At 37.0% G+C, this 13,585-nt stretch overlaps 1 protein-coding gene across 1 annotated transcript in view; it reads right to left on the bottom strand.

The window, feature by feature from the left end:
• Positions 1-13,087, bottom strand: part of Lrp1b (LDL receptor related protein 1B) — a 1,533,520-nt gene extending 1,520,433 nt beyond the window's left edge. The window contains exon 1 of the mRNA XM_028754677.1: positions 12,969-13,087. The gene's annotated coding sequence lies outside the window, so the exon portion shown is untranslated. The remainder of the gene's footprint in view (positions 1-12,968) is intronic.
• Positions 13,088-13,585: the final 498 nt, after the last annotated feature.

Here is a 13,585-nt window from a genome sequence, read left to right as displayed (position 1 = left end):
ATTTCTTTAAAATGATCAGAAGTCATATTTTAATAAGATATATATATATATATATATATATATATATATATATAGTATAGTATATAATACTATATTATATATAATATATATAGGTATAGTATATAATAATAGTATACCTTATTATAGTATAGTATATAATATATATATAATATATATATTATATATATTATATATATGTACTGTATGTCTAATGAGATATTAGTTTTCTAGATTAAATGTATATGATTCATGTCCTTATAAACACTTACATAAATATTAGGTATTATACTATTCTGCTATATCAGTATTTGCATATTTAAAAACAAATCTTCTAATTAGAAAAAGTAAGTGAAATCTTCCTCTGATATATATATATATATATATATATATATATATATATATATATATGTGATGGTAGTATAAAAGATTATTGTATATGAAGTCTACCCAGCTTCAAAGATTGTTTTTCTATTTTTGCAAACAAAATTGTTATAAGAGTATTTCTATAAATTAATTATGTTACATAGAATGTAATTTCACTGCTCTTGAATTCTATAAAGATTCCTGCTTAAATATATATACCTGTATCTATGAAAACAGGCACACACACACACACACACACATACACACACATACATATACACACACAAATGAGTGTCTATCTATTAATCATATACAGTGATTGTACATACATATATGTAATTTTTCAGAGAGCTTTTGCCAATTTAGGGGAAATTTTCAGTGATGATGTGTCACATCTTCTATACTTGTCTTGGAGTGTCATGTAGTTATCCCTAAGATTTCTCATTTGATGCAGAACAAGGTAAGGCTGTATACACAGAAATAAGAACCCTAACCCAAGAGATCCTATCAAAGTTGAGAGGACTAGATTACTTGTAACTTAAAACTTTCACAGCAGTAATGCTGTTTCATGCTTGGACAGGCAGAACAACTAATGAAGATTTATATTGGATTCTGGCATAAAACTGGAAGGCGAGTGATAAAGTTTAAGAGAGAAAAGTACAACTGGCACAGTTTCACTCTCACCTTGTCTTACATTCTCACCCTCTAAATCTACAGCTCACAAAATTGCATCCTCCAAAATCCACAAGAAGACTTCAACCCTAAGGTTGAAACCCTAGGACCCATGTTTCCCTGAATGTGACTGCCTTTGAAATCAGGCACTCAAAGACTGATATTAAGGAAAAAGAAGGTACATGAGGAAGCCCCAGTTTTATATAACCAGTTCCCCAATATAAAAAGATGAGGACACAAATACACTGAAGAGCATGGTCTTATGTAGACACGGGTCAGGATGGTGAGCTACAAGCCAGAGAAATGTTTCAGAACTATGTAAACCCTGTCAGTCACTTGATTTTAAAACTGTGCACTTGCATCTGTGAAGATGTATTCCTGTTGTTTAAAAACTTCTAGCCTGAAATATTTTGTATGGTTTTCCTAGCTGAAGGTTGTGGGGGAAAAGCAATCAACTTGATAAGGTATTATCCAAATATATACGTAATTATATATGTTTGTGTGTGTGTGTGTGTGTGTGTGTGTCTGTGTGTGTGTATGAAACTTTGGCACAGCACTGCTAGATTTGAGTATCAAGAAGTATCACAAGGCAGTAAATGTGGTAGCCTTTGAGATTTACAGCAGATGCCAGGCAGCAAGGACCTTCCATCAGAGTTCCCAGTCTGACACACATCATCAGCCATGTGTAATAGTACACAGAAATCCTATTGGTTCCTGTTGATCTCTTAGTTACAGGACTGTGGACACATAAACACATGTCATTGTAGTCAGAACTATGTGCTATCTTACAGAGCAATATAAAACTCTATTGAAAATTTCTTTAAAATGATCAGAAGTCATATTTTAATAAGGTATATACATTGTATATATCTAATGGGATATTAGTTTTCTAGTTTAAATGTATAAGATTCATGTTCTTATACACACTTACATAAATTTTAGGTATTATACTATTCTGCTGTATCAGTATTTGCATATTTAAAAGCAAATCTTCTGATTAGAAAAAGTAAGTGAAATCTTCCACTGTTACATCCTATTTCAATGCACTCAATTTACAAGTGTTGATTGTGTATAAATGAGTGGTAAAATGTGCACATACCCGAATAGAATATGCCTCGGAAGCTATGAGTACAGAAAGTTTGCTGGGTTGTAGTATAATACAGGACTGTATAGAAGTTTGACACACACACACCCCACACACACACACACTGAGTCTAGATTTTTGTTTTTAGACTAGATATTTCTTTCTTTTAATTTTTTTATTGAATATTTTATTTACATTTCAGATGTAATCCCCTTTCCCCCCTACCCAGGAACTCCCATCCCATCCCCCCTGTTCCTGCTTCTATCAGGATATGCCCCCACCCACCCGCTCACTCTCACCTCCTCACCCATGATTTCTCCCACACTGGGGTTTTCAGTGTTCACTCTCACTCCTCCATTGGAAACCCCATGATCAGCTCAATGGTAAGCTGTAAGCCTCCGCCTCTGTATATTTCAGGCTTTGGCAGGCCTCTAAGGGAGACATCTTTATCAGATGAGATATTTCATTTCTAGTTCTGCCTCATGTGGAACACTGAATTCCACACCAAGTGTTCAACCAGTTGATTCAACATCTCCAGAAACTGACTTCTCTCCCACTTTCCTTTATCCTTTATGAAAAGGGATGATGCCTTTTGTCACAGGCTGGGCCACTGTAAATCCTATCACACCTTCATACTGATAAGAAATTAAAAGTTTCTTCCAAGAGAGTTTTGAGAAGAGACACAAAACAACCCTAAGATTCTACCTCATACCAGTCAGAATGGCTAAGATCAAAAACCCAAGTGATAGCTGATACTGGCAAGGATGTGGAGAAAGAGAAACTCCTTCCCTGCTGGTGACACTGCAAGCTGGTAAAACCACTCTGGAAATCAATCTAGAGGTTCCTCATTATTAGGCATAGGACCCAGCTATACCACTCCTGGGCATATACCTAAAAGATTTTCCAACATATAACACGGACACATGCTCCAGTATGTTCATAGAAACCTTATATATAATAACCAGAAACTGGAAACAACCCAGATGTTCCTCAAGAGAGGACACAGAAAATGTAGTACATATACACAATGGAGTACTACTCAGCTATTAAAAACAATGACTTCATGAAATTCTTAGGTAAATGGGAGGAATTAGAAAATATCATTCTGAGTGAGGTAACTCAGTCAAAAAAGAACACACATGGTATGCACTCACTGATAAGTAGATATTAGCCCAAAAGCTTGAAATACCCAAGATACAATTCACAGACCAAATGAAGCTCAAGAAGACAGAGCACAGTGTGGATGCTTCAGTCCTTCTTAGAAAGGGAAACAAAATACTCACAAGAGGAAATACAGAGACAAAGTGTGGAGCAGAGACTGAAGGAAAGGCCATTCAAAGAATGCCCCACCTGGGGATCCATCCCATATACAGACACCAAACCCAGACACAATTGAGGATGTCAAAAAGTTCTTGCTTTCAGGAGCCTGATATTGCTGTCTCCTGAGAGCCTTTGACAGAGCCTGAAAAATATAGAGGCAGATGCTCCCAGCCAGGGTCCCCAGTGATCGAGTTAGGGAAAGGACTGAAAGAGCTTAAGGGGTTTGCAACCCCACAGGAAGACCAATGATATCAACCAACCAGACCCCCCAGGGCTCCCAGGAACTAAACCACCATCCAAAGAGTACACATGGAGGGAGGAGAGGCCCTTGGGTCCTGTGAAGGCTCGATGCCCCAGTATAGCAGGGAGGCTAAAGTGGGTGGGGGAACATCCTCATAGAAGCAGTGGGAATTGAAATAGAATAGTGGGTTTCTGGAGGGGAAACCAGGAATGGGCATAACATTTGAAATGTAAATAGATACAATATCCAATAAAAATTCATATTTCAGCAAATTTAAGCTGAGGTACATGTAGTCTGTCAGAGTCAATGGGTTTCATCCTCTGAGTAACAATCTCATACTCTCCTTCAAATCATGAGAATATTGACTTTTGCAAATTGTAACAGAACTGAGGTGCTTTCTTTCTGCAGGGACTTGGGTCTCAGTTCACTCTACTCACATACTTTACATATGTTAGCTCTAGCTTTTCTCAACTTCACTGAGATCAATTGGCATTTTCAAGGTAGTTGCCATTGATGCTAACTAGTCCTATGTGGCAGTGTAAAAGCAAATTACCTACAGTGTCAGAATTTTAATAAAGAAGTTGTCGTTTGTAAAACATGTACTGCACATGGCAAAGGACAATGTTTTCAAAAGTTAGAGGCTCCCCATTCTATCATCCAAGTAATTTTCAAATTTAGATTTAATAACTATATTAGCTCTCCATCTTGGCATCAGAGAGCAGACAAGGAATCAGAGTACAGAAGAAACAACAGCTCATCCAGATAGATAATATATGGGCTGATCTAATAACATAAATTTATGCCTATATCATGGCTGCTTTCATGTACCCATAAGCCCATGCCTCATAAGCACATTTAACCATATTGACTCTCAGTAAATAGTTACCAGATGATGACTTTATAGTTGGATTAATTATATTTCTTTATTATAAGAAATATATTTGGCGTTTATTTCTTTCCCAGTTAAATGAAAATGAAAAGCATGCCATTTAATTCAAATACTTAATCATCTATTATGTACACATTTAGAAGAAAAATGTAACATAATTTTCAGCTGCCCATGTAGAAAAAGCAATGTTTGTTTTTACTATGAAATCGCATGCTTAAGCAAATGTTCCACTAAGTATTTAATTTTAATCGATATAGCTGACAGCATATTACTGCAGAGCGTCAGGAGTGGGCATCATTTGCACAAGCTCACCTGGACCCTCTTCTCATCTGCATTCTAGTGACCTTGTTCTAACCTAATTGGCTCTTTAAATCTAGGACGGACACATTCCAAGATAGTGAGGTTTAGGGTCAAACATGGATTTTACATGAACACCCTTTCACCTATAGTGTTTTACAAAGTAAAGCTGAGAGAGAAAGAGTCTGGACTCCTAACCTAGCCTTAAACCCAGGGAAGTGGGACTCTTGAATGACAACATGTCTGTGCATCATTTTAATATTTAATTTATTTTTCTCTATTAATGATGTAACACCACTACTGTATTTTCAGGATCTGGCTGTAGCAAAAATTATAAAAGGAATGTTTAATATTAGTCATTACTTTTCTGGTTATTATTTAATCAGAAGTGTTAGGAAGTGTTTGTTTCATTTCTTCTTGGTTCCTGAGAACTGAGGAAGATTTGTGTCTCATGAGAGATTCTCCCCACTTACATATCTGACTCCTCAAGATTGAAGACAGGATAGTGGGAGCATAATCACAAAAGGTCTTCCCAGGTGAAGGAGAGAAACTGTGAACTGTGAACAGAATGAAATGTCATAACCTACATTAATTGATTCAGTGCCTCCCAGAGCAAACTCATTTTCACATGGTATTTTTTTCTTTTGTGAATAGTTTCTGTATTTAATTTTACAATTTTCCAATAAGGAAAGCCAATGTTAGGAAGTTTTTAAGAAAAATGGAATCAATTCAAAGTGTGTTACATTGCTCAGAGCAGAAGGGGCTCACTATGACCATTAGCAGGGTGATGGAAGTCCTTGCAACCACTGTCTAGGCACAGAGTGTGTGTCCCATTCTTAAGTGTGATGATGGAAGAGGCAGTGATCAGGAGGGAGAACAGCATAATCATTAAAAATAACCTCTTAGCATACAACATCCTTTAGAGCATCATTTAGCAAAACGTGTCGTTTGAACTTCTGAGTGAAAGTCAAATGTAAATTTTATGCTCTGGCCATAAAGAATAGAAGATCTTCTGGGAATACATGTACTCACCAACGAAAGGTAAGAAGGCTTCATCTCAAACCCCCAATGTAGGATTACTTGTGGGTAAGTGGTAGATTCACTAAGTTTCCAGGAAGTCTCCTAGCTCTGCTTCAGTTTTGTCCCTACAGAGCTCGCCAAGGCTTGTGTTTACAGTACATCATCCCTTAAGCCGAGGAGATTTTAGCAGCCGAGTCTCTGGAAAGCATGTGTCTTAGTCTACCGTTTTCCTTTTGCACAGCTGAACTGTCATTCTTGCAGTTTTCATTCTGGCTAAAGACAGCTATCCTTTTGTATTCTGGGACCAGCAATCGTGGATCAGAGGACCCAAGAGCGGCAACAGAGAGCGAAAGAGTGCTTTTGGGTCATTCCTACACTGAATCTGTCTTGTGAGCAGGACACCCAGTTCTGTCACCTCTGCCTCCAATCAACCTTTCTTAGAGTGGCAGAAACACGTTCAGAGACACTGTTATCTCACATTGGTGAAGAGTGAGGAGAAATCTCAGCCTTTCCTGGTCCCCACGGCACTAGGAAAGCGAACCAACATTAGACAAGCCCCTTTAATTCACAATGCTTTCTCACCTTCCCATCACCCCTTCATATCAGCTCTTTAGTGGGTGTTTTTTATTATTAAAGAGGGGTCAATGCTTTTGGCCTTTCTACTGCCAAGGAGAGGAGCCTCCGAATAAAATGAACAAAACAGAAAGAATTGAAAGAGACATAAACTGTCCTCTTGGGTCTCATCTGCTTTCCCTTTAATCTGTAAGATCATTTCTGCTTCTCTACCTAACAGAAAAGCTTAGCTCTGAGGCTCCCATAGATGAGCTCATTCCAAAGTGACCTCTAAATCAGGATTACTTAGGAACAAGGACCGCACTTTCCTCCCCATTAGTGTTCCTGCAGCCTACTTTCTGTGCCTTAATCTACCATATATTTTAAAGGGTAGTATCTGTTTGCTAATAGCTTCCCACTAGAATCCCAATTTATTTCTCTGACCTGTATCAGAGAAAGAAAGTTATAAGGAAATTATCAAAAGGATTTCTATCTTATAACACAGGGGGAAAGTCGATGTATGGATACAAGAGCTTGATTAACGTCTCACTAAAAGGAGAGTTACGATCTCACATCAGCAGAAGCACAACAGAAAAGATGGTCACTTCATGTAGTTACATCTAACTCAATGACTTACAGAGATTTCTATTTTTTTTAGAGATGTTTCTGTTCCTAGGACCCGGGAGACTTGTTATTTTTACTACACTGTTCAATTAGATAAAAATCACTCTTGAAGCTGGCAGAAACAGCTGTATTGAGATGACCTTCCATGATCTTCCAGTGATATTTCACTTTAAAGTTAGGTGGCCTGAGGGGTCTTCTTAGGAACTGAATCTTTCTTCACCTCAGTATTTTTGGGGAAAACTGGCATTTTCAAAGAAGCACAAGCTCTGCCTTCCCTACTCATCAGCCTATGTGCAGGGGTACAAGACAGACCAGAAGCTCAGTGTCTTTACTTTCACTAAACCAGATGGCAAGGTAGCATACGTTAGTGCTGATATACTTACAGCATTATGTTTAACTCCAGACAAATGGTCAGCATAATGAATTTTTGAGTAATAACTAGGAAAAGTTCCCTGCTCCAGAAAAATCTCTTCATCAACATTTTCCTAATATATGAGCAACATCAACCTAGTTATAAAATCTGTTTCCACTCAACTCAGATGACTTTATATGATAGACCTCTTTCTGGACAAATTCTTGTATATAAAGCTGATTTTCTAATTAGATTTTCAGTAAATATGAAAGTCTTTCAGATGAGAAAGTAAGGTTCTATCAAAACCTTTCAAGGGAAAGTGTTCCACAGTATTTTTAGAACCTGGAAAGCAGATGGGGTGGAAGGTAAAGAAGACATCTTGCTACTTGATATGTAACACTTCAATGTGAAGCAGTTAGTATTATTTCCAGCATGTAAAAAGTGCAAGCTAGGTGTAGAATAGCCAGGGTATGTATAAATAACCGGGCTTTGGAGCTGTGCCTGCGACTGCCATTCAAACAGAGTACACACTATCTCACATACAGAGTATGGACAAGAGGGGCAGCAAAGGACAGTGTGACACATGTCACCTGATGGATTTCACTACTCAACATCGTACCTTTCCTATTTCCTTTCGTCTCTATGACATTTAGTGCTGTCAGTTTGACAGAATCTAGAAGGAACTGGGAGTTGAGATTCTGGACGTGATTGTGGGGGTTATCTTTTTAAACGTTTCTTACCTATATGAGTTTTTTGCTTGTATATGTGCTTATACACCATGAGTCATGGTCACAAAGGCCAGAAGAGGGTGTCGGATATCTTGGAATCACAGTTAACATTTGTGAAGATTGTGACCCATTATGTGGCTGCTAAGAATTGAACCTGTATCCCTTTCAAGAGCAGCAAGTGCTTTTAACCACCTATCAATCTTAGAAACCCTGTGGGGAGTATTATCTTGATTAGGTTGCTTGAGGGGAAAAGATCTACCAAGAATGGTTGGCATCATTCCATGCCTGATATCCTTGACAACATAGATAGAGAAATAGTATTGTCTGAGTATTTTTCATAGCAAGAGGAAAAGGAACTTAGACAATTATCTTTATTTCGAATTTCACCTTGAAAATTGCCTTTTGCTGAGAATATTTGTTGCCCATGACTTGCCTGTTCAGTTCAGGCACAGGATTCCAAGCAGAAACCTATTGTATCTGATTCTAATAAAAGCTCTTCTTTGTTCGACAGAATGAGTGAGCAGGCATTTGCTTGTTTGCTTCCCTTTTTCTTTCCTTTGTGTCTGAAATGGAACTGTCTGGTAGAGAAGATGGAGCAGCCAGCCTGCAAGTGTAAGACTGACAACCACAAGCCAAGCATGGCAGAACACAAAGATCTTGGAACCCAGTTCATACTGGAGAGATCACGTTAATTTCAAGTTGTCCATTTTTTTTCTGGGAAAAGGAAGCTGCTATGTAAAGGAATCTATATGTGCTCAGATGCAGCACTTAACAACATCTCTGTACATATATAGAAGATGCACAGAGACCATGCCGTATTAGTTCAGGCTGGTGTCACAAGGTCACATACAGATCTATGTAGGTCAATATTCAATGGCTGTGTGGTACATGAGTGACTGCCATACCACTCCATACCTAGGCACACCCAGACCTGCATGCACAACTGCACGTCGAGTATGCTTCAGCCATTATACTGCAGCTCTGATAGGGCAGACTATAGCTTGCTAGCCCAAGCTGACTGTGACCGACCTTATCCTTGTTTATGTACATTTTTTTTTACTTTTGATATTTTTTTTATTAAAAGCTGGGAGGTAGCTTAAAAATACAAACAAACACACAAACCTTAAAAAGGACAACACACAGTAGAGACCTAGTGAGCCTCTGAAAGGCAAACCAATGACTACTGAAGTCCGTTACATAAAAGCCTTGCTTACCCTACACAGGAAAAAAAGCAAACTCAATACCCATATTGTCACATCTATCTAGACTGCAGGATCTAAGTTTGGAAAGGCCATTTTTGTGCTCTCCTCTGATGTTCACTAAAATGGCATTATAAAATATATGATCCACAATCAAAAAACTTTTAAGTGACTTTCTGAGTGTTAGTGAAGCAGTAAGAAGGAAGGACAAGTAGCATAGTTAACACCTCCCTGAAAGAAGAAGAGAGTTTAAGTATAATAACTTCAGATCCCGAAAGTATTACACACCAGCTGGAGTTGATTGTTAGAAAGGGAGAATCATTAAGCATTGAATAGAACCATTCTGGAACAAATTAAGGTTTGAATACCGCAGGAAAAAGTACCTTTCCATATGACTTCCTTGCCACAGATGGTATCACGTTTATACTTCTGCATGAAGCCTTTGTCATATTTACTTTCATTCTAGATGCATAGTACAACTAACATGAATGGAGAGCTACGGACATAAGTGGGTATTTTCCTGACTTCCCATTTTCCTTACCTCATAGGAAATAAGATGTTTCTAATCATTGATTACATGCTTGATGACACATTTCAAATAACACACAGAGAGACTTTCATCTCCATGTTGAAGAATTATTTCTCATATCCTCCAACATAAATGTTAAAAAAATATTTAAAATTACCTAATAATATATAAATATTTCCACTGGGAAGTTCACCAGTTAGCAAGTTGAACTCATGTAAACTTTCTGTGTCAGTATCTAGCAGTGGAATTTCAGTCCTACCGGAGGAATCTGAGAAAATAGTCCCCCCCAAAAAAAACAAGCAGAGGAGAAAAGAAAATACAGACTCATGTAAATTCTGATCACTTTACTTCTTGATTTCATTTAACTTTGTGCTCTCGTATTTCCCAAAGCATTTCAGTCACCAGGTTGAAGGGCGGCTTCTCCTTCATCTCAAGAATATCTGTTTTTTATTTTTTACTTTAGAACATCTATCTTTCATTGTAAATTCTAGGTTGAATCTCTCATTCTCCTCTTTGTTAAGGTTAAGTAAATTTGGGAAAAATAAATATAAAAATAAATATAAAATAAATATAAAATAAATATATTTCACAATATTTTGTGAACAATGTGTTTGATTATCTAATCAAAATGAGAGCATATCTCTGTTCATACACATAACCCAATTACAATTCCTAAATATCGATATTTAAGAATTTCCATTCTGACTATTTATCTATCATATCAAATGTTCACAGTCATGTAATTAGAACATTGGAAAATTATTTTATGGATAGCAGGGATAATTCACAGGAATTTCACAATTCACACTGGGAAGCACTGTGCTATGTAAAGATCTAGGTTAAGAAATAAAATTTGCAAGTGTTTGATTTTTCATGTTTTTTTTTCCCTTTCTTCCCTGAACTTGTCAGTATTTTACTGAGGTCTCTTATGTGGTATAGTTACTAAAATAGGTTGTATCAGTGCAAATCTCGTGTTCCTGTATTTTATGAGTAGTTAGAATACCAGTTATTTCTTCAGTTCTTTAGGACAGTCTTCCAATTACAAGGTTTTAATGCCTTTTCTTGAACACAAAACCCCTCTCTTGTTTGATTTTCCTACTGACTGGTCTCATTGCTGTTTTATGTTCTAAACCCTTGTGTGTGTGTCATATACATTGTATCAGGTCGCCATGCACTTTCTGCATATGGAATCCTATTGCTTACCTCAAACCATATCCCATCCCCTACCATATCCCATACATACCGTATCCCATACATGCCATATCCCATACATACCATATCCCAGTCACAGAATTTGTGAGAGGATTAAGATAGAATATAACATTTTACTAGTAAACAGAACACAGACTTTTGTTCTGAATCACGATGGAATTTCTTCCTTCAAGGTGGAATTTGAATAAACAATGTCTAAATTGTAAAGCTTGCTATATTTTTGGAACATAGCCTCATTACTGTTAGATACAAAGCCTTAATTCCTACTGTTTTCCACATGATCTTAACATATTCAACCTTGTGCACAATATTGGCATTGTATCCCTTTATATACAATCTAATTAGAAAACAATTCATTTAGTTTATATCCTCATTTAAATTATACAGTTTCAAGACTGTAAATACATTTAAAGCTAAAGAGCCACCATCAAAGTCTTTAAAACAAATTTATCATGTCCCCAAAGACTGCATATATACTAATATTCCTCACTTCTGACCATTCTGTATCATTTCAGTATGTGCTTGTCTATTCAGGATCTTTCAATGAATGGTGTTATTAAATGCATGTTGTTTTACGGCTAGTATGTTCTCTTTTGTGTAATATTTTTAAAGCTATCTGTTTTGCAGCATGAGTGAGTAATCTATTCTTTCCTACTCACAAGTAATATATTTTTGAAGACTAGCAATACTTCTTCATGAATTATAACAATCTTATTTCCTTAAATCTATCACTCCTAGAACCTGCTCTATATTCTATAAGAATCTCAATGGAAAATTTTATAATTATATATAAAATTTGTGAAAACTATAAATTTATTAGATAACTGGAAACTCTTCTTGTGGAAGATGTGTTTAAAATAAAGATGAGCAACTTGAATACACACATTCAAGTTCACCCGTGCTGAAACGCTTTAATAGGACTTGCAATCACAAAGAATATTAATGAGCACTGATTTCATTTTAATGGCAAGATTTAATAACTAATGTATTAGTTCTATCCACAAAATGAGGAAGCACATAGATAAAAACATAAAAGGAAACCAATAAAGGTTATCACCATAATATTTATCAGCTAAAGTGATGGGTTATTTTCGTCTTTGTCTTTACAGAATTGTGTGATTGTCTTGGGGATAATGCTGATAAGCTGGCAGATGAGGTCACAATGGACCACAGCCTGATGCTGCAACTTTAGAAATAGTGATATCAAAATCAGTGCCTGGTTTCCATACTAAAAAGGATGTGAGCATTGACCAAAATATGGATCATTCAGCCACACTCACACCATTATTCACACTTTAGTTACAGTGGCATGACAAGTGTGAGCAAATCCTCGGGGAACTTAATGTAACTATACTTTACCTGGGATTAGATAGGACCCACAAACACCAAGGTCACCTACTTCTCATCTCACGAAGATTAAGACCCTCACTGGGAAGGCTCTAAAGAAATCATGTTCTGTAATCATCACGTTCTAAGGGTTAATATAAATAGTATGTGAAAAGGGGGTTGATTTTCTTAATGATCCTTTTACATGAGGCTTTATCTCAAAACCTGTGTGAGTCAAACTGGAGGAAAGACCCTCTGTTGCTATGCTGTATTTCTGTTTCCGTTCGGATGAAGTTCCTAATATCAGCCCAATTACAGTGCAGGCATTAACACTGCATTCTTTCCCTTTTATAAGTTACTTCATACTCTACAACTGCACTTCAGTCTCCCTTTCACACACCTACTTTAAATAAATCAGAAACAAAAGACTTTACATTTCTCTCCCTATGCTTTAAAAAGAAATAAAAATAGAATCAACTAGACAGCAGTGATCCATGAAAGCAATTGACATTTGGTTTCACATGGAGGTAAATCCAAAGGCAAAGAGCCTTTCTACTCACAGGTATCTAAAGACTCATCTGACTGGTCAGGGCAGTCAGGGTCTCCATCGCACAGCCAACTCTGGGAGACACAAGTCACATGGTCGTGGCAAAGAAATTCACCAGGATCACACAACCGCTGATCTGCAAAGGAAAATGTTGTGAAATCAAACGTGAATTGTCTGAACATGAACAGAAGAGCTTATGAGAGGCATATGAGAGGGTGCAGCGTATAGCAGCATCACTGTATGACATTGTCTGTGCAGCGGGCAATGTGAGAGCAAATGTTTGGCTCAAGCACACAGCTTTGACAGGCTTGACTCCATTGGACGTTCCCACAGTCTGTTCTAAAAAGAATTCGGAACTCTGTTTCTGTTTAGGACTACAGGGTTTGTCACATCAAACATGATGTATATATGTTTTAGCTAGTGAGCTTGGTAGGCTCTGTTCCATCAAGGCAAAAGATTCTGAGTGGGAATTTCAGCTCCATCGCTGCTCTGAACAGGGAAAAGTTTGGTGGTCTGTTAATATTGTAATTAAACTTCATTCATATGCATCTATCCTGATTTGATACAACATGGAACTATGAATGATATGTTTGTATTGCAGAACTGTCGTTCTGCTTTTAAATGTGATTG

Source organism: Grammomys surdaster, unplaced genomic scaffold (genome assembly GCF_004785775.1).
Source record: "Grammomys surdaster isolate TR1022 unplaced genomic scaffold, NIH_TR_1.0 126035, whole genome shotgun sequence".
In the NCBI taxonomy this organism is placed as follows: domain Eukaryota; kingdom Metazoa; phylum Chordata; class Mammalia; order Rodentia; family Muridae; genus Grammomys; species Grammomys surdaster.
The sequence above is the reverse complement of the archived record's forward strand: the minus strand, read 5'-3'. Positions and strand labels throughout refer to the sequence as shown.